Source organism: Heptranchias perlo, unplaced genomic scaffold (genome assembly GCF_035084215.1).
Source record: "Heptranchias perlo isolate sHepPer1 unplaced genomic scaffold, sHepPer1.hap1 HAP1_SCAFFOLD_1343, whole genome shotgun sequence".
Classification (NCBI taxonomy): Eukaryota; Metazoa; Chordata; class Chondrichthyes; order Hexanchiformes; family Hexanchidae; genus Heptranchias; species Heptranchias perlo.
Window position 1 is genome coordinate 5,828 of NW_027138584.1, and position 21,643 is coordinate 27,470.

A 21,643-nucleotide genomic window follows, 5' to 3' on the forward strand; every position below is an offset into this window, starting at 1 on the left:
CATTAATCAGGTCTGTAAACGTCCTGAAATACCAAAATAAATACCTTAAGTGGCACCACGCCGGCTTGAATTGCCGGCGGGAGTCCCACATGCGGGGGCTGCGCACGCATTTCAGCGCGTCTGTGGGAAACCCGGAAGTGGGCGGGTCGGAGCCGGGCTCCTGACCCGCCCCGGGAATCCCCGATTTTCGTGGCCCCCCCATCAGGAACGCACCCGATCGCGGGTGCTAAAATCGACCCCAAAGTGTCTGCAAAGAGATATTGAGAGGTTAAGTGAATGGGCAAAAATTTGGCAGATGGAATATAATGTGGGAAAATGTGAAGTCATCCACTTTGCGAGGAAAAATAAAAAAGCAAAATATTATTTGAATGGAGAAATACTACAAAATGCTGTGGTACAGAGGGATCTGGGTGTCCTCATACATGAAACACATAAAGTTAACACACAGGTGCAGCAGGTAATCCGGAAGGCAAACAGAATATTGGCCTTTATTTCTAGGGGGATGGAGTATAAAAGCAGGGAAGTCATGCTACAACTGTACGGGGTGCTGGTGAGACCACACTTGGAGTACTGCGTACAGTTCTGGTGCCCTTATTTAAGGAAGGACATACTTGCATTGGAGGCAGTTCAGAGAAGGTTCACTAGGTTGATTCCGGTATGGAAGGGTTGTCTTATGAGGAAAGATTGAACAGGTTGGGTCCATACTCATTGGAGTTTAGAAGAATGAGAGGATGTTATTCCCTCATGGGGGAATCTAAAACTAGGGGGCATAGTCTCAGAATAAGGGGTCGCCCGTTTAAGACGGAAATGAGGAGGAATTTCTTCTCCCAGAGGGTCGTGAATTTTTGGAATTCTTTACCCCAAACAGCTGTAGAGGCTGAGTCATTGGGCATCATTTTAGCACCCGCTATCGAGTGCGTTCCTGGCGGGGGGGCTCCGAAAATCGGAGAATCCCGGAGTGGGTTGGGAGCCCGACTCCAACCCGCCCACTTCCGGATTCCCCACTGACACGCCGGCGTGCGCGTGCAGCCCACGCTGGTGGGAATCCCACGGGCAATTAAAGCCAGCGGGATGCCACTTGAAGCTATTTATTTTGCTTGTTCAGGTCATTAACTGACCTGATTAAGGGATTATGTGAGGAGGGGTGGGATTTTATAGCAAACTGGGACTGTTTCCCATACTGGGGGAAACACTCCCAGTTGAAATGGACGTGTTGCAGCTGTCAGCCTGTGGCAGTTGCAAAAGTCCATTTGACAGGTGGGTGGGGGGAGACCCTCACCCATTGCAGGAGGCCACTCTGTCACTTGGGACAAAGTTTGGCCTCCACCACCCTCCTCCTGACAATCAAAGTCACCAACTTGCACACTTACCCCGGGATCCAGAGACATGTACCTACCTTGCGGACTCCCTCAGATGTACATCTTCCAGATGGGGGCCGCCATAGCTGCAGTCATGACCTCCTCGGAGGGCGGAGGGCGAACAGCATCACCAGCCTCGCCATCCACGCCGTCCACCTCTGACACGTGGAGCTCCATAACACAGTGCTGTGACACATCCACCTGTACAGCAGGAGGGCTACCGCAGAGAGAGATGCATCGCAGAGGGCACTGCCCTCGCCACAGGGTCCACAGACCGAGGCTTAGCTTCTTGGACCTCTCTGAGCAGCAGTGCACACGGAGGCTCAGAGTCACTCGACATGCAGTCGTGGACATCTGCAGCCTCCATCATGCCAAGCTGCTCCTGGCTGGCCCAAGAACCATCTTCTTACCTGTCGCTGTCAAAGTCACCACTGCCCTCAACAACTTCTCCTCCGTATCCTTCCAGGGTGCAACCGGGGACATCGCCGATGTCTCTCAGCCGTCTGCACATAAGAGCCCTGCAAATACACCTACACCCACTCTGCAGTGACACAATGGGTGGCATCAGTTGTGGGTCTTCATAGTGATCCTCAGGAAAGGGCATTATTGCACAAACCAGACAAGATTCGCAAAGACGTGGCAGTAGTGGTGCCAATATAACATGTAATGTGAGTTGGTCAGAAATTAAATATAAGTAACAACCATGACAAACCCTCAAACACCTTTGTGCATCCCCTTCATGCTCACGACACGTTTGCCTTATGCTGCCTAATGCACATATGTGATGCATGCCCTGTGGCTGCAGCACAGGTAGTGGCAGGTTGAGTGAGGCTGACTGTGAAAGAGATGCACGAGAGGGTGAGTATGAGATAGAGCCATGAGATTGTATGAGGATTGGGTTGAGTGGTAGTGGCGGGATGAGTACTGGCGAGGTGAGTAAGTGCAGGTAAGATGAGGATGAGCTTTGAGTGGGTGTGATGGGTGATGTGACAGAGTCGTGTTGGCGGTGCCGAAGGAGATGTGGGGTGGGGGTGGTGATGTGGCAGATGGAGTGTAGGGGAATGAGTAAGTGTGCTCACTTTGGCTGACCTACTGAGGTCATAGGAGCGCCTCCTGCACTGTATGCAGGTGGGCGATATGTTGGTGGTGCAGGTGACCTCCTCTGCCACCTCAAGCCAGGCCTTCTTGGTGGCAGAGGCAGGCCGCTTCCTCCCGCCCGCCGGGGGGAAGATCTCTGTCCTCCCCCTCCCCCCATGTATTGATACCTGGAGTGAGGCATCATTAAACTGGGAGCAGCCTTCCCCCTGGGCTGCTCAATGCTGTAATTTTTGCTATTTGTTGCAGCATCTGTCAGTGGAGGACTGCCCCTTTAAATAGAGCTCCTTCAGCTGACAGATCTTACTGCGCATGCGCAGCCCGCCCAACGCGCAGGTCAGCAGTGGGGAACCCGGAAGACAAGGTAAGTGCATCCAATTGGGCTGCGATCGCGCGGGTGGCTGACTAATTTCACCGGGCGCTTTACCCATGTGCCCGATCGCCCCCCCCCGCCGCGAACCCGCAGCCCTGGTAACATCGAGCACATTGAATACATTCAAGGCTGAGTTAGACAAATTTTCGATCAGCAAGGGAGTCAACGAAAATGGGGAAAAGGCGGGAAAGTGGAGTTGAGGTAAAAATCAGATCAGCCATGGAGTGGAATCCCACTGCCCTCTCTGTGTAGCTGAGGTTGTCAATGGGGAAGTTGACGTACTGTGAGGCCCTGTGAAACAAGCCGTCAGCGACCTGCCTTATCCACTTGCGTGCAGACCACTGAGACACCCCGGTGATGTTCCCGGTGGCACCCTGGAATGATCTGGAGACGAAGAAGTTGAGGGCAGTGCTGACTTTGACAGCGACAGGTAAGGAGATGCTGCTCGGCCCAGCCAGGAGCAGCTCGGCATGAAGGAGGCTGCAGATGTCGGTGACTCGGTATGCATGCTCCTCAGAGAGGTCCAGGAAGCTGAGCCTCGGTCTGTAGACCCTGTTGCAAGGGTAGTGCCTCCTTCCACGTCGCTCTGTCTGCTGTTGCACTCCGTGCTCTTGTGCAGGTGCCTGTGGCACAGCACTGTGTTGTGGAGCTCCACGTGGCGGAGGTGGACGCCGTGCCTGGCGAGGCTGGTGATGTTGCTCATCCTCGGATGTAGTGGTGAATGCAGCCACGGCGCCCCCCCCCACCCCGCCCCCCAGCCTGACGGTGTGAGTTTGAGGGGGTCCGCAAAGTCGTTAAATATATTTGAACAGCAGAATTTTGAGTGGAAAGTACGAATTTTCAGTGCAAGCACAAAGATCTTGCATCCAAAACTTTGTCTGAAAGAACAGAGTGCCCTGCTGCAATAAGTGACCTTTTCTCCCCATCTGTCAATTAAGCATTTGAATCTCCCCCCAGCTGCTGGCTGAAACACATCTGTGGTAACATGGAGCATTTCCCACAGCACGGGAAACACGCTGAGGATGCTTCAAAATCACACCCCTGACAAAATGTGGAGAAAATGAAGTACTTCAAGCACTTAAACTACCTCAACAACTATGTAAATGATCATCCTGTCGGCTTTAATTGCCGGTGGGACTTCCACATTCAGGAGGCGTGCCCGCACCCAGACGGGTCAATGGGGAACCTGGAAGTCTGCAGGTTGGTGCCGGGCTTCGAACGCGAACGGGATTTCCCCGATTTTCGGAGCCCCCGCCCCCATCGCACCCACAATTTCCCGGAAAAATCGAGCGCATGGTCTTTTCTACATCAAAGGGTCTTCAGTCACATGATCAAAGCCTAAACTGTCAATCATTGAAGTACGTTAATGATTGAGGCATAGCAACAGGGAGCGATTGGACAAAAAGAATGACCCGCCCCAATGCTACATCCTGTTGGTAAAAAAACAATTAAAAAAGACTTTGAGAGAAGACCAGTTTCTTCTCTTCACCACCTGACAGTCACAAGGAATGCACACTGCAGTTGCACATCACGCAAGAAGAAAAGGACATCGAGTACTGAAGAGCTAATCGACCTTCAGGCCCGACAAGCAAAATCCTTGATTTAAAGGTTGTATACATATTAATGATTTGCCTGATGTGTGTATGAATTGTTAAGTCATTACACAATAATGGTGTGAATCATTAAGTGTACAACGGGATTTTATGGAGGAAAGTCATATGTATGGTTTGATTTTGCTTCATGAATGCTCGTATGAATGTTAACATCATTGAATAATTACTTTTGATTGACGAAACTACCGTGAGTGAGGGTGACTTTCTTTGCTTGACTATTCATCCAGTGTCCAAGAATCACACAAAATAAGGAATTCCCTACAATTGAGTTTAATGAATAATGCTGACTCATCTCAAAGGTTGCCAAAAGGTAACTGTGGCTCTTTCATGGTGCTCATTGTAGAATGTGACTATATGACTTTGTTAATGAGTAAAATCTTCAACAAAATGCAATAAAACTACTAGGGTAAACATCTGCACGTTGAACGAGTCATGTTATAATGATGTTGGGACACGACAAAGATATTGGACAGGAGACTGTTGATGCATGGTCTGGCCACACAGGTGGCCCTGGTATTCTAAACAAAGGTATCATTTGTTTGCAATTGCATCCACCTAAACTTAAAAAGCAATAATCACTTACTAATATAAAAGAGTCATTTCAATGTCTTGGCTCAGCGTTATAATGGAACGTCCATTCTCCAACTGTTTTTAAAGTCATAACTCTAAGTTACCTTCTTGAATACACTCAAATATTCTTTATTAATTTGAGTAAATTTTCTACCCATTGAGTATGAATGAGTGGCTACAGGCCCCTTGGTTTCAGTCTTCTCCTATTACAGTTTCAGTCTAGTTCTATTACAGTTTCAGTCTAGTTCTATTATAGTTTGAGTTTTCTCCTATTACAGTTTCAGTCTAGTTCTATTATAGTTTCAGTCTAGTTCTATTATAGTTTCAGTGTTCTCCTATTATAGTTTCAATCTAGTTCTATTGCAGTTTCAGTCTAGTCCTATTATAGTTTTGATCTAGCTTTGTTAGAGATTCAGTGTAACTCTTTCATAGGTTCAACCTAGCCCTGTTACAGGTTAAAAATAACTCTTCTAGTTTTAATTTAGTCCTATTATAGTTTCAATCTCGACGTTTATTTCAAACTAACTCGAATACAAGTTCAATCTAACCCTTTTATATTCTCAATTTAGCTCCTTTATAGTTTAAATGCAGCTCTGTTATAGCTTCAATCTAGCCCCATTATAGTTACAATTTCATTCTTTATATTTTCAATCTGGACCCATTATAGTTTTAATCCTGTTCTATGGTAGTTTTAATCCAGTTCTATTGTAGTTTTAATCCAGTTCTATTGTAGTTTCATCAGATGAATTTGTGCTTCCACCCAGGAGACCATTTTTCATGAGCCTTGACAGTTAGTATGTATAATTATTCGACTTTGGAAGGAATTGCAACTGAGTCTGATCCTGTCCTCATTGGAGATAAGCACATGTGCACTACAAGGAAGGATCTCTTGATAGCAATCAGGAGAAAATCCCTCCCCTTAATCCAGGGTGCTCAGGGCAATCATGCTTGTAGCATTGCCCGGCGGAGGTCAAGTAACTCCGCACCAATCTAGGGGTTGAACCTGGGACCTTTCTGGTCCATTTGAGGGTCAGAGATGATGTTTTTATCTCTACGCCATCAGAGAGCCATCTTATTTTGTTCTGAAACAAAACCGTTTTGAAGTAACCTGTTGGAGCTCACATTCTGAGTTACTGCTAACCCCTGGTGGGTTTCTTTGTTGTGTGGGCCATTGTTATGTGACACTCCTGTACACAGTACAGATTAGTAATACTGCAAGTAAACAAGGTCTATTTACTCTCAACGCTGTTAATTGAAAAGTGAACACATCACAGTCGAGCAATTTAAATGGTGCATAGGTTAAGCCAAATGTGTATAAACTAATGGTTTCCCCTGCAGATCTGTGTCAGTACTGTGCTAAATATCACCAAAGTGATCATTATACAAAAAAAAGTGATGGTTGAGCACTGTATTTGTTTTAGGAAGTGATATGGATTGAAATATCTAAAAATGATTTTACAACAGAGTAAGCAAATCAGCTCCATTTCACAAGATGATAAATTCATCATGTTTTAATGGTGTTGGATGTTTGGAGATTGAGAGAGGGGATATGGCTTGAAAAATCAATGGAAAAACAACAACTTGCATTTATATAGCATCCTTAACATAGTAAAACATCCCAAGGTGCTTCACTGGAGCGTTATCAAACAAAATTTGAAACCGAGCCAAAGAAGTAGACAGGTGACCAAAAGCTTGGTCAAAGGGGTAGGTTTTAAGGAGCATCTTAAAGGAGGAGAGAGAGGTAGAGAGGCAGAGGTGGATTAGGGAGAGAATTCCAGAGTTTAGGGCCTAGAATTTAGCCCTTCAGAGCTTAGGAAAAAGTGTCTTTTTGGTAAGTGCATGCGTAAGTGGGTGGAAACTGGGCAAGAATGAGATAGGATTTGGCTATGATGCACCTCATGGAAGTCAACCATCTCTGCATAGGCTCACACATGAGGTATGGCCACATGGGTCAGGAACTTTACGTACCTCAGCATGCATCTGGGTATTCAGAAGAGAAGGGGAGAAATTAGAGGGAGTTTAAAAAGTACCTTAAGAATAGGTTACATTGGTGGTTGAAGGAAAGGAGGATACGGGAACAGTGCAGGCACATGGAATTAGGACCACTGCTTGTGTGGTGGATAAACACCAACACAGACTGGTTGGGCTGAACGGTGTGTTTCTGTGTTGTAATTTGTATCTAATTAATGTTTCACATTCACAGAGCTTTCCTGAAATTTGATTTCAAAATAGAAAAATAACACCTTTTTGATTTTATTTTTAGAACTTCTGTTTTTGCCCAATTCCTTTCATACACCATAGCTCACTCGCAAAAGTGTAGCAGCCACTTGATATGATGAGTGAACAGTATAAAAACAGACGTTTTCACACTCTGGGAATGAGCAACTTCAGCAAGTTATCCTGGAATATCAATATTTTTACTTATAAAATTCTTATCTGAAGGATTCCAGTTTCTTACTATCTTAAAAAGACAATTACCTTTGATATTAACGATTCGAAACTCAGATACCAAAACCATAAAGACAAGGTAAGAATGAATTTGTTTTGAACTACTTAAAGATAATCTAGCAGATTAATTTCATGGCAGTATTTTGGGATCAAATTCACATGAGTAGAAGGCCCAGGCTGCTTAGATATAAGTCTAATTTGACTATTAAATGTGAAGTGTTGGAGGCCAATTGCTTCTCAGACTTTTGACCAAGATCAAGTGTATTTCTACTTCGTTTTGGCTCCATAGGGAGTTCAATCTTCTGCACTCAGCACTGAGTGAGTCAGGGCTTGTGGAGGCCAAGTGTTTCCCTGCAGAGTGTGGGGAAAGGAAAACAGGCAAAAATGAAAATAGATGAACTAGGTATCAGTTTTTGGACTAGATGGTCTTGTTTTTAAATGACATGTGCAGAAATTTCCAAAATGAAACCCAGTCACTAAAAAAAAGAACATTTTCTACGTCTTACAAAGTGCTAATTGGTTCTTCATGTTCAGAAAGTCTTCAATTAATTCTCATCAGCAGTAAACATCAGAACTTGAACCTTGAGTCTACCCTTTGCTTGACCCCTATTCTGTGCCTCTCCAGTTTGGAACTTGACAAAATGTGGTAACAATCAACTGGTGCAGCAGGCACCGTCACAAAACATATGATGTTTTTACAAATTGAAAGTAGGTTAGTGTTAATGCCTCTCCTCCAGGACCATCGTTTTCAATATGAGAAGCTGAAGCTGTGTCACTCTCACCTTTACCCTGACTTTATTTAGTAGTTCTACACAGTACAAGGGGCTGATGTGACCAGGCTGCTTATTGTATCTTTCACTGTACCTGATCTAAAAACAGGGAGGTTTGGCCGATTACTCGGAGCAGCGAACCAACAGTACACTTCCCCGAATAGGAAGCGGCAAAGAACCCAGTGTTAGCTCCAGCAAAACTAGGAACTGTGGAAGAAGAGAGAGGAGCAGATTGCAGCATTTTTGACAAGCTGCGAAACTGTCTCTGTAGGCTTTCAACATTAAATCCAGGAAGTGAAAGGTACATTAAAATCATTGTGAAAACAGTTATAGACAGCAAAAATAAGTATAAGAACGAATCGAATTAAATAAAAGAAACGGAAGGGAAAATTTTTTTAAAATTTTAACTTTAAAAAAAGTTTTAATGACCAAAACCTATTAAAATCAGGAGTAATGAGACTCCACGTTTTTAAAAGTTAATTTTTAGTTGTTTGGCAGTCATTAAAACTTAGTTTAGACCTGGTATTTTTAAACATACCTGTCTTGTGGCGATATTAATTACTTTATAGCTGGCCAGATGAGCAAGTTGGTGCTGGTCCATTGTTTCCACTGATTCCAGCCCACGATATCCCTTTAATTTGAAGCTGTCATATCGCCGGCGGATCAGGAGGAGCAATTTCCGGATGTCCATGTTTCACTGCGCATGTGAGAGCGCTGGAACTTGCTCCACGATTTCACCAGTAACAACGGTGAGCGCTGTTGAGCTCACTGTTCTTTCCTAGGCAGTTTCTGGGCCAATATCTTAAAACCCCAAAAAAGGTTTGGAATTTTAAAAAATGTAAACAGTACCATTTTCAGGGATGATCGTAAAGAAATCATTAACTTTTATTTTTAATCCTTTCAAGTATTCCACTTCAACAGCCAAAGAAAGTTTTATGTTTTGTAATATAATGTTTAATACGATATTAAACTTTATTGCCCCCGAAATGGTGAGACTTCACTCCCAGCAGACAGTCTCACAATTTCAAGGCTTATAAATCAGCCTCAAGTTTGATTTATCACTACTAGGAGGACAAATCAGTAAAATGCTGAAACCCTGTAAACCGGGAATTCAGAATTCGTAAACATTTAACTCTTGTCTTTTTCCAGGGTTATACAGCTGTGAGCATTCTATAGAGCTGAAACTCAAATAAGGAACACTTTAAAAGACAGAAAGAGCTTGCATTTATATAGCGCCTTTCATGACCTCAGGATGCCCCAAGTGCTTTACAGCCAATGAAATACTTTTAAAGTGTAGTCACTGTTGTAATGTCGGGAAATACGGCAGCCAATTTGCACATAGCAAGGTCCCACAAGCAGCAATGAGTAAATGACCAGATAATCTGTTTGTGATGTTGATTGAAGGATAAATATTGGCCAGGACTTCGGGAGAACTCCCCTGCTCTTCTTCGAAATAGTGCCATCCACTTTATATCCATCTGAGAGGGCAAACAGGGCCTCGGTTTAACGTCTCATCTGAAAGATGGCACCTCTGACAGTGCAGCACTCCTTCAGTAATGCACGAGAGTGTCAGCCCAGATTATGTGCTCAAGTCTTTGGAGTGGGACTTGAGCCCACAACCTTCTGATTCAGAGGCGAAAGGACTACCACTGAGCCACGGCTGACGCTTGGAGATGAATTACAATTCTTAAAGTACGAGACCTCTTTCAGTGAAAATTATCATCCCAAATTTCTCTCCTCCTCTCCTGGTAATGTATTTTCTTACTGGGGAACAGCTCCACAGGTGCCCTCCGCTACACAAGACAATTGGCCATTATTCCTGTCTAAGCCCAGACAGTGATTGGCAGCAGTCTAATTGATCGCAGTGGGCATCACAGCCAAGCCCAAGTCTTCCTCCGTCCGACAGCCATACGTGCACTTCCAGCAGGGGTTGCGGGATAGTGATCAGGAGTGGCAAACCTGCCCACTTTTCCCCTCCCGCACCCTAGGGCGTTGAGGACAATTGTCCCACTCTCACAACCACCGTGGCTGTGATCAGCTAACTCAGTACAGCCCAGGGATCAAACCTGGGACCCTCCTGATCTATATATTGAATAAACTATGTGAGTCAGGGAGAAGGGGGAAGGGTTTGAAACCTGAAATCTTTGCTTAATAACTTGATTTAACTGGCACAAATATAGTTACAAAAATCGCACCCACCATCAGCAAAGTTTGAAAAACATTTTCAAAGTCAATCATGTTTCCACTGAGAAACTAAGGACCCAACATTTGTTTCAAATGTTTCTATTTCCCTTGCTTTCCCCTCACCTTCTGGAGGCTGTTACTCATAATGGGATGCAGTTCCACGGGCACCAGCAGTACCTCGTTCAAGTGGCCGTTCTTCATGTGTGAACCCAGAATATGGATGTCAGCAGACTATTCAACCACTAGTGGCATTGCAGACAACCCTGATCCGGGCATCACTAGCCATTCACACGTGCATTCTTTCCATCAACATCACTTGGTCGCATCATGAGCAAGAACCTTGGCCTGATTTTCCATCCCCTGGCCTGGGGTCACTGATCCACCATTTCCTAGTTGAGATCAGCTAACTCAGCACTGTGACTTTCCTGTTCCGTATGGATCAGTAGCACAATGTGTTGTGTATTTACATATTGAGCCACCGAAAGAGCAGACACGATTGTCAACAACAAAATTTCCCCAATGCTATTAATGCATTTCCATAGTATTTGTGAATCATGATGGATTTGCATCTTATCTGTACAGAGACTGATTCAGCTCTCTGCCAATAAAGAGTAAAAATATTTTCAGATTTCGAGGAGAATGACACATTACCTCACAAATCTAGTACATTTCTTCTTCCCTTTGGGTTCTTTTTGAAAACATCTTGCCCTTGTAACGTGCAGAGGTGGGATTGACATATCCTGACGTCGTCACAATGCAAAAGTGAAGAAGGGAACTTAACGGAGCAGCACTGTTCTCGGGTTATCACGAGCCCCCATCTGTAGCGAAGATCACACTGCGGTATTAAAGGCATACAATTTACACGGTTTCTGCTGTTCTGAGAGACTGTTGACGAGTAACAGCAGCAAAACTTGGAGCAAAGTACCAGCACTGATGAAACTGAAGAATCTACCCCCCACCCTCCAAACAAACAATGTCAAGCAGTAATATTAATCAGACACTGAAGGTGGCATTGTGTTACCAGAGATTGGCATTTGGATTCAACTGTAACCACAGTGAGCTTCATGCTACTGCAGAGAATCAAATCGGAAATTGTGATTGGTAGGATAACCAGGGGTTTGTAATCTTCAAATACCTGTCTCCACAAACAATTTTATCACTTTGAGAAGCCAATACGAGTGAGCACTTCTATTAACTTTTGAGTCCATCGCTCTTCACGATGTTGGCCGTGTGTTTGTGTCCATCCAACATGAGTTACACAGGGGTATGACAGCCACTATGCACTTGAAATGATGCTCATCAGAAAAATACTTCTCATGATGGAAGCTGGCTGATTGTTATCTTTCGTGGTTGTGTTGCAGTTATTGTTCTGGTTTATGGCTGATTAAAACAGCAGCCTTCTCTGGGAAAGCAAAGTTTTTTTAAAAAAAAGTGTTACATGTTCTCATTTTCTCCTGAATTGTACAAATCTGTTGAATTTTACCTGAAAATACCACTGGAAATTTTTTGTACCTTTTGAAGGCTCTGACCTTTCTTTTTGGTTTGCAGCAAGATCTGAGGATGCAGCAACCTTCACCCAGTTGTCCTCCTCTTCCCGCTTTGTTTTGGCCAGTCCTATAAAGGGCATTTCCTTTCCCGTTCTGATCAAGGATCCATACCCTAAACACCAACATTCTTCTCAAAGGCTGATGGAGCTGCTAATCATTGCTACCATTTTCTGTTTAAGATCTAAAGACCATTTATTTGATCTGCCTGATAATTCAGAGCTAATTCAATCCTTGACACTGGAGTAAATTCACCCACGACACCAAATCCAGTAAGCTTAGCACATCATCTGTGATGGCAGGAGAAGCTTTCTTGGAACCTAATTTACTTTATTATAATGTTAGCAGTGAAGTGACTTTTGAGAAAGGCAGTGACTTCTCTTGCCTGTTACTCCCATGGTCCTGTTCTCATCCACCTCAGTTTGAAGCACTTGTTGCTGGAGGTTGAGAATTGTGCCTGTACAACAACAACAACTTGCATATAGACTTTAACATAGCAAAACATTCCAAGGCACTTCACAGGAGTGTTATCAGTCAAAAATTTGACACCGAGCCACATAAGGAGATATTAGGACAGGTGACCAAAAGCTTGATCAAAGAGGTAGGTTTTAAGGAGCGTCTTAAAGGAGGAGAGAGAGGTACAGAGACGGATAGGTTTCGAGAGGGAATTCCAGAGCTTAGGGCCCAGATGGCTGGAGGCTCCGGCTGTCAATGGTGGAGCGATGCAAATCGGCAATGCGCAAGAGGCCAGAATTGGAGGAGTGCAGAGATCTCGGAGGGTTGCAGGACTAGAAGAGGTCACAGAGATAGAGAGGGGTGAGACCATGGAGGGATTTGAAAACAAGGACGCAAATTTTAAAATCGAGGCATTGCTCAACCTGGAGCCAATGCAGGTCAGCGAGCATAGGGATGATGGGTGATCGGGATGGGAACAGATCTGTGTACTGCAATCCAAATTTCAGGGAGCCCTGCAAAGTATGATGCTGTCTCTCAACAGGGGATATCATGCTAGATGATTGCAGAGCTGCCAACATGCAGAATTTAATGTGAAAGTTCTTGAGTTTTTCAGTAAAATCTGGCTGTGCAAATCTTCTGACAGTTGCCCTGGGTTTGCAGAACTCATGGGAACTATTTGTAACATATTGGTTAATGCATTAGGGTGAAATTCTTCCGCACGATATTTTAAACAAAGTTAATGCAGACTTTAGAATAGCACACAGGAATTTCACTGAACAAGTTAATTAAGAACATAAGAAATAGGAGCAGGAGTAGGTCATACAGCCCCTCGAGCTCCGCCATTCAATAAGATCATGGCTGATCTTCGACCTCAACTCCACTTTCCTGCCCGATCCCCATGTCCCATGATTCCCTTAATTAACTTGTTACAACAACAAATTGGATTTATGTCAGAAATTTAACATAGAAAAATGTACTAAGATGTTTCACAGAGATGTGATCATAAAAAAAAATGGATGCCAAGCCAAAGAAGGTGATAGTAGGAGGATGACCAAAAATTGGTCAGAGGGGTGGGTTTTAAGCAGGGTCTTAAAGGAAGTGAGAGAGAGATGGATGGTTTTAGGAAGAGAATTCCAGAGAGAGAGGTCTAGGCGGTTGAAGGCAAAGGGAAGGGGATGCATAAGAGGCTAGTGTTCAAGGAACATAGAGTTCGAGACAGGTTATACGGCTAGAGTAGGTTACAAAGATAGCAAGGTACCATGAAGGGATTTAAATACAAAGATGAGAATTTTAAATTTCAGGTATTGGAAGACCAGGAGCCAATGTAAGTTCATGAAGACAGGAATGGATAAGTGGGACGGTGTAGGATAGGATACAGCCAACAGAGTTTTGGATAATCTGAAGTTTACAGAGGGTGGAGGATGGGAGGCAAGCCAGGAGATCTTTGGAATAGTCGAGTCTGAAGATGACAGAAGCATGGATGAGAGTTTCATCAGCAGATGGACTGAGGTAGGGGCGGAGACAGGCGATGTTATGGAGTAACACACAGAAGAATTTCGCTCCCTCAGACTTTTGTAAACTTGAAGAAACCAAGAGAAAATTCAGACAACTGGATTTCCCTCAAAAACTCACATCTCCGTATGAAATTATGAATGAGGTTAAACCACTGCCCTTTCTTTAGTTGGCCACCATCTGGTTTTGAATTGAACAAGCTGGTTTGTCCATTTCTGAAATGTAAATTGAATGCCAAAGGGTTGTTTTCCGTTGTTAATGGTAAAAATGGCAGAGAGGGAGACCTTAAAACTGATGAATAATCATAAGATAGGCTAAGATCAACAGTGGGGGTTTTTTTGTCTTTTCCTGCACTTAAAAAAAGATTAAAATCTGCAATTGCCTGTTAATGAACTTTCAGAGAATGATGTGGCAGTTTTTCCACTGCAGAAATTAAAACAGAATTAGCTCAACAGTGAGCAGTTTAAAAGCTCTGATGTTCTGCTCATCTGCATATGACACCCTCCCTTAAAGGGTTCGAAAACCTCAAGGTTTGAATATTTTAAAAAAACATTTCAAGTATAAAGAAGGCTGGAACTAATCAAGAAATTAATTTTGATACAATTTTCTACACAAGTGGGTGATGCATGCAACCTTTAAAACTTGAATGGAGTAGTTTACCCTTTCTGATTTCAGAACTGAGGTTGATCACACACAAATACATAAAAGCAAATATTAGGTTCCAGTGTGCCATGGGTCTCTAAACCAGTTTTGTCAGTGCTGGATATGGCGATGTCAGTGAATTCAGCTGTACGAGTTCTCTGTTCTTCATTTCCTGTCCTTTGGAGCTGTATTAATGTCCTTGGCAGTCACCTGACCAGTCAAGTGACTGTTCAGCCAGTTGAGCAGCACAAAATGAGTATCGTTGAAACCAGTCCCGATTGGCCAGTTTGCTGCAGGGAGAGCGAACAAGATCTTATAGAATGAAGTCACCCAACGGAAAACTTAAGTAATTAGATTTCGACTCGCTGCCTTTAAATTACAGAAACTGGTGAGATTCAGACCCCGGTTGTTGAAAGCAGAGAACATCCCTTCAGAATTTTGGCATTTAAAACAGAATGTCATTATTTTCAATTGTTTCTGAAAGATATGATAGAATCTTAGAAATTTACGGCACAGGAGGCCATTCGGTCCATCGTGTCTGTGCTGGCCAAAAAAGAGCTATCCAGCCTAATCCCACTTTCCAGCTCTTGGTCCATAGCCTTGTAGGTTATGGCACCTCAAATGCATATCCAAGTACTCTTTAAATGCGATGAGGGATTCTGCCTCTATCATCCTTTCAGGCAGGGAGTTCCTCCGGGTGAAAAAATTTCTTCTCAACTCCCCTCTTATCCTTCTTCCAATCTATGCCCCCTAGTTATTGACCTCTGATGTGGAGATATTAGTTACTAAGTTTAATAAAGTTTTTAATGAAACTTTATTGGCCACTCAAATATGAGCACTCAAGCCAGGTGCCTGGGCCCCTGAATTGTTTTGGACAAAAGCTGCCAACTGTAGCCTCCAATACGAACTCCTTGCACAACCACAGGCTTTTAATTGTGATTTAAGAAGACAATCTGCAGCATTTTCTTTATCTTCACTGTCTTTTCCTCAGTGCCTTATAGGCTCCATTTAGGTTGAACATCTGTACTAATTTTTGACTGTTTCCATCAATTAAAAACTGAGAGGATACATGGGCAAACAGAATTTAAGTGTAGTTCTCCACTTGAATCAAACAGAGGTTAGTGCACATGATGGATGTACTTGCACACCAATGGGAACGAAGGCTACTGTACATGATGGATGTACTTGCACACTAAAGGGAATGGAGATTACTGTACATAATGGATGTACTTACACACCGATGACAACGGAAGTAACTGTACGATGGATGTCCTTGCACACCAATGGGAATGGAGGCTACTGTACGTGATGGATGTACTTGCACACCAATGGGCACTGGCAGTGCCCAAACTTGACTTCATCTCCTGGATTTCAATTCCCAGTAACCATACTGCAGCACAAATTGCTTGAATTGAAATCAGTTCATGTATTTATTTAATGGGATCTATAATTCAACAACCATCCCCCAAAATTATGGAGAATTGTATGTATGATACCCAGGTAAGTAAGGATAGGCAGGTTGAGCTTCAAAATGGGCCCATTATCTTGGATTCCCTGTTACAGTCCACACAAAGCCTGTAATTACTTTTCAATCACATATTCAGCTAGTGTTTGAGCCATAACTTTATTTGGTTGGTCCTTTGCAGTTTACAAAAATCATTACCTGGGCTGAAGGAACTCTCTAGTATCACAGATATCCAGGAGTGGGCAATAGGCCTCAGAATGTTGGAGCATCTTCTGTGGACTTTCTCAGGTCAAACTTCAACACTCAGTGCTCTGCAAATCAGAACTCTGTACTTTCAAACTCAATTATTAAACTTGAACATGTTGGCTGCTGAAGGTTAATTACAGAGAGGTCTACTGTGGGCATTGGAAGGGGGTTTTCCCTTGCCTCATAGGAACAGAGAAATTGCTAGACGAAAAATGGCCCAGGTCCATCTAGTTCTCCTTCTACAATCCTGGTAGCCGCATGATACGCCTGTGTGTCGTTGACTACTTATACCAAGTAATCTCCATCAATTATTTTCAACAGACTCAGAAATGACACAAGGAAAATGCCAGTGGTGGAGAGCTTTGGGAACCATAGGTCCAAAGTCACCTTATTCCTCCGAAGCATGTACACTTAACACGTGTCATAAAAAATATCTGGACTCACGTTAGTGTGGGTTAACTCCATGGGGGAGGTGTGAGGTGAAGACTAAAGAGGCTTTTGAGAATGAGGTGCGACATCACAATAAAATAACAGATGTTCAGTGCGTAAAATCTGTAATATCTTGCTGATTATCAGAGTAGGATTTTCAGGAAATACACGCTGAGGAGACAATTTTCATATATTTATACAACAAAAATTCACACAGGAATCACCACTTAAGAATTCATGGTGTAGAACAAGAAATCAAGAGTAGAACAGTGCCCATGGAATAAGCAGATTAGCACTCCATTTGGTATGTTGCCTTTTGTCATTCTCTCACCCACGAGGAAGACTTTGAGAGCTCAGTCATATCTTCAGCACTCATTAATCATGGGTCACTCTTCTAAATACCTAACAGTAATGAACCATCATTGGTTGCAATTTCTTAATTTTTTTCCCCCCACTTCCTACAGTTTTGAGTACGTTCAAAACATGTTGCTCACATCACATGCAATTGAGCAGTTCAGCTTCCAGTTTTACAACTCGTAACAATTTTACAAATCGTTTTTTTAAAAAAATTTTTCACGTCAAGGATTTCTTTAACCATTTCATATAGTGGCTCAAATATTTTATTCCTGGTCCTCCACATATGCTGTCCCTGATGGGGACTGTGACAAGGCTTCCAAGACAGATGGAATCAGTAGGCCATTACATCAAAGTACTTTTAAAATTAACCCATCATCTTGGCCACCAATACATTTAAAGGGGCAGTGTCATTATAAAATATTTACCCATAGTAGGTCACAATGACAGAACTACTAATGAGAACCATCAACAGAGGGGAAAATGGTAGGAGTGCAATTTATGTTTGATAACAGTGACATAGACGGCAAAGCCATTTAAACATATTCATTTATTTTATCCATTTGTTTCTCAGTGACATATATCAAAACATGTTAAAATTTTCACCCGAAATGAACGTCCGTCACTCACAATGAGTGACAGTCGCCAGGCAGGTCTGTTGGGAGCACGATTACATAGCTGCATTACCAATTGCATCTGCCACTACAAGTTATTCATCTTCTTTTTAATCAAACAGTAACATATGAAACCTGAAACTGTTCCAGAAACAGAGCCTGCCCAAGGACTCCCTACAAAGTTGACACCTCCCCTTTAAATGTTCGAATTTGGTGCCTGGGGAAAAAAATTGCACTGAGTTGTCACTGGCTCCTTCATTTGCAGTAACCAGAGAGACTCCATATATGGCCTTGCAGCAATTTAAACAGGAACAAACTTGGCTCCCAAAATGTTACTGCATTTGTTGGAACCAAGTGCTCCCAGGCAACATGATTAACTTTGAAGGTGGAATAAGCACAACATAAAAACAAATCCTGAGCAGCCCCTGGTACTGCACTTCCATCTTCGCTAGATTTTGGGAGGGAAAAAAACCCTTTTAACATCGACAACAATAGAGCAAAACTAATAGTAAATTAGGATTTCAAAAGCAGCAGTATTTATATCCAGATTACATCAGATTTCACGATTTTGCATTTATAAATGTAAACCGTTTGACGAGATTATCCCATCTGAAATCTCCAGAGAGATAGAAGGTCGTCACTTGTTATCGCTGAGTAGCAGCCTACTCAATTACTTCTCTGGTTTTTGAATATAACAAATAACTTATTACTCAAATTTGGAATATTTTACATCTCTAATGACTCTCATATTTGAAACAGAGGGAGCCACAACAATTCGGGTACAGATGGAAACCACATTTGTATTTGACTCATTTAAATTTTCTCTGAAGTAAGAGACAGAGTGTGTGTGTATGTGAGAGAGAGAGTCTATGGTTGTACATGTTGGGGATATAGTGATGTACAACAAATAAGCTCATTCACCCCATCCAATTTGGTTGGTCTTTTTTTAAATTGGTACTGAGGAATGACCCAAGATTATGACTAATCAATAAAGGGGAGGGGAAGAAATATGATGATTTTCTGCTCTCTCCAAATGGTACAATTATAAAATATGTTATGGCTTTATCATAACTAAAAATGGTTAACCTAACAAAGATTACATCCCTCACAAAAAGCATTTCCATTTCCTGTGATCACTCAGATCTGGTGATGGATTCTTAAGAAAGTACCATCAGTATTTCCACATTGTGACGCTGAAAGTCAGCTTTCAAAGTACCGAGCTCGAGAATGGTCAAGTTAAACTCTTGACTGAGAAAGTGGCTTTGTCTTAGATACTCTATTCAAACAGTGTCCGAGGCCACATTTCCATGATCTAAAAGCAAAGCTGCTGGTACATAACGCTTCTATTAGACCAAGGTTATGGAGTAAGGTGGCTCGCACTACAGGACTTAAAATGAATCTAAAATTGGCCTGCGCTCACAAAGAAATGTACCATCGGGTTGTTGGATGCCTTTCAGGAAATGCTATACAATTAGAATTGCTTCCAGACTGGTGCCTGACATGGACAACATGGAACCTATGGTAACAGAGTGGCATTCAGTGTCATAGCCAAGAGATTCAAGACCTACAATGGCCTATCCACCCTGATGATAGGACTATGTGAACTATCACAGAATGGCTGAGAAAATTATAGAGCAAAGTACAATACTCATTTTTTTTAAAAAAGGTTAAGTTCAGTCCTGTCAAAATTAGTATCAAGGGAATTCCCAATACCATGTATAATTGTGATAAGTGACAAAAAAAACACGATAATCTCTTTTTAAAAATTTCCCGTATGAATTGGCTCAGCATACTAAGTATCTTGCAACAACAGGCTCAGATGAGATGAGTGTGTGCACAACTGCTACATGGCATTAACAAACTGAACACAGAGCAATTTGAACATGACCATTGATAACTGAACTGGGCTCAGGGACAGAGTCAGCATCTCTGAGCCACACAGATCAAGAAGGTCCAAAGTTCGATCCCCAGTCTGTGCCAAGTTAGCTGATCTCAGCCAAGGCAGCAGCAAGGGCTCCACAATTGGCCATGGCGCTCCGGGTTTAGGAAAGGGGGAAATTGGGCAGGGTTCCCACTCCTGCTTAATATGTGGTGACCTCTGTGAGAGTGCCGGATGAGGACTTGATCAGGCTTGGTCAAGATATCCCCTCCGCAGTTAGATAGTCTGCCTGCATTCACGTCAAGGATCACACGTGAGTAACGATGAGGTACTGGAGGGCAATCGATGTCCGTGGAACCGTACCCTAGTAAAGGAGTCAAGTCCTTCCAGAAAGGTGGTGGAAAGCAAAAAAAAAATAATAAGAGAATAAAGGACTGGATTGGCCTAGACCGGGAATGACTGGATAGGACTAGACTGGGAATGCTTTTACTCAGTGGTTCACTTGGCCAGTGGCTGTACAAAATTTCAACCCTGAATTTTAAAATTTTCAAAACCATCCAAAATGAACACAACTGTATGTCATGTGGAGAGTTAAACAGCACCAGTCATTGAGCTGTCGCAAACACAACCAGTTTCTCATTGCAGGATGTTTTTACAGGCGCCATAATGCAGTTGAAAAGTTTTGTTATCCATTGCTAATAGCTCCAAACACATCTACTGCATTGGGTCACAAGATAACGCCTTTAGATCACATGGTTGACCATCTTGAGTATCCTGGCTTGATTCTGTTTCCAGATCCATTGTACACCTGGGTGGTCTAGAAAGACCCATACTGCTCTGAAGCAAACATCTCTGTTTTACAGATTCATTTTAAAATTATAGACATAAAAATTTTCTTTCGACCTCCAAGATCCGTTATGATCTGGAAGACCAAAAGTTCACTCATCATTGTTTTAAGAACTTGAGATAAGCCGTAGTCCACCATGGCTACCATTTCTCAATATGGCTCATGTAATCCTCTGTGGGTATGCGTCCCTGTTCTTCCATTTCCTCTTTGGGCAGTTCCTCGGGAGTCTTCTGTTGCTGTTGCTCCTCCTGATTCCGTATCCGCCGCTCCATCCTTTCTAGCTGCCTCTTGTACTGGAACCGCTGTTGGAAAAGGTCCTTTGCATAGTCATACAGTTGCACATCCAGATCGTTGAGCTCCTCAATCCTATGGATCGTCTCGTTATCGGTCTCCACACCCGATGCACGAGTACTGTTGAACTGTATGAAGGGCTTAATGAACTGTAAATGAAAAGTCCGCTCAAACAAGTACTGTGTTTTCCTTTGGAATTCAGTCAAACCAAAGAAAGCCATATCTTTGAGGTTCTTCTTGGCGCTTTCCAAAAGGATCTGGGCCCTCTTCCTCTCAGTAATGAAGGACATGTTGTAGCAGCCCACCAGGCTGAGATCTGCTAGCATCCTCACCTGGCGATTGTTAGCCAGGTTGAAAGGGCAGTCCATGAATTGCTGAAGTGTGCAACCTGACCAATCGTTCCCCTCATAGCAAGATGGCAACTCCTCGGGCGTTGGCGTCCTCCCGTCACACATGTGGAGTGAAGTCTTCCACGTGGCTCCTCGTTGGACATGCCTCCACTCACTAAGATAGCGCGAAACTGGATCTCTTAACATTGTGATGTAATAGAATTTCCTGCAGATGAACAAACAAATACAATAAGTTTCAGTCTCCTTATTGACTGGACAATACTGCATTCTATATTATCTATCTCATCTGGTTAAAATTTCTATTTCCGCCCTATCAATGATTATAATATATTCTTTGTTAATCATAATGCTTTACATTAGTACTGAATAGGAATCCAACCTTTCACATGGTACAACCCAACTTACCTGGTGAATTCAGTTGCTTCGATTTAATGAATAAATACAATGGAACCTTCATATAAAAACTTTGCTCAAAAGAGCAGCTTATCACCATGCAGTTCTAATAATGACTCTATCTCTGTTCAGAAACAAAGGGGGTAATTTAAATTTTAATTTGGGCGATAGTGCAAAATGGGCGATATTGAATTGGCCGCCTGTTATACA

The 21,643-nt window shown here is 43.0% G+C and overlaps 1 pseudogene; it reads right to left on the reverse strand.

The window, feature by feature from the left end:
* Positions 1–17,590: 17,590 nt before the first annotated feature.
* Positions 17,591–21,322, reverse strand: LOC137308633 (heparan-sulfate 6-O-sulfotransferase 1 pseudogene; annotated as a pseudogene).
* Positions 21,323–21,643: the final 321 nt, after the last annotated feature.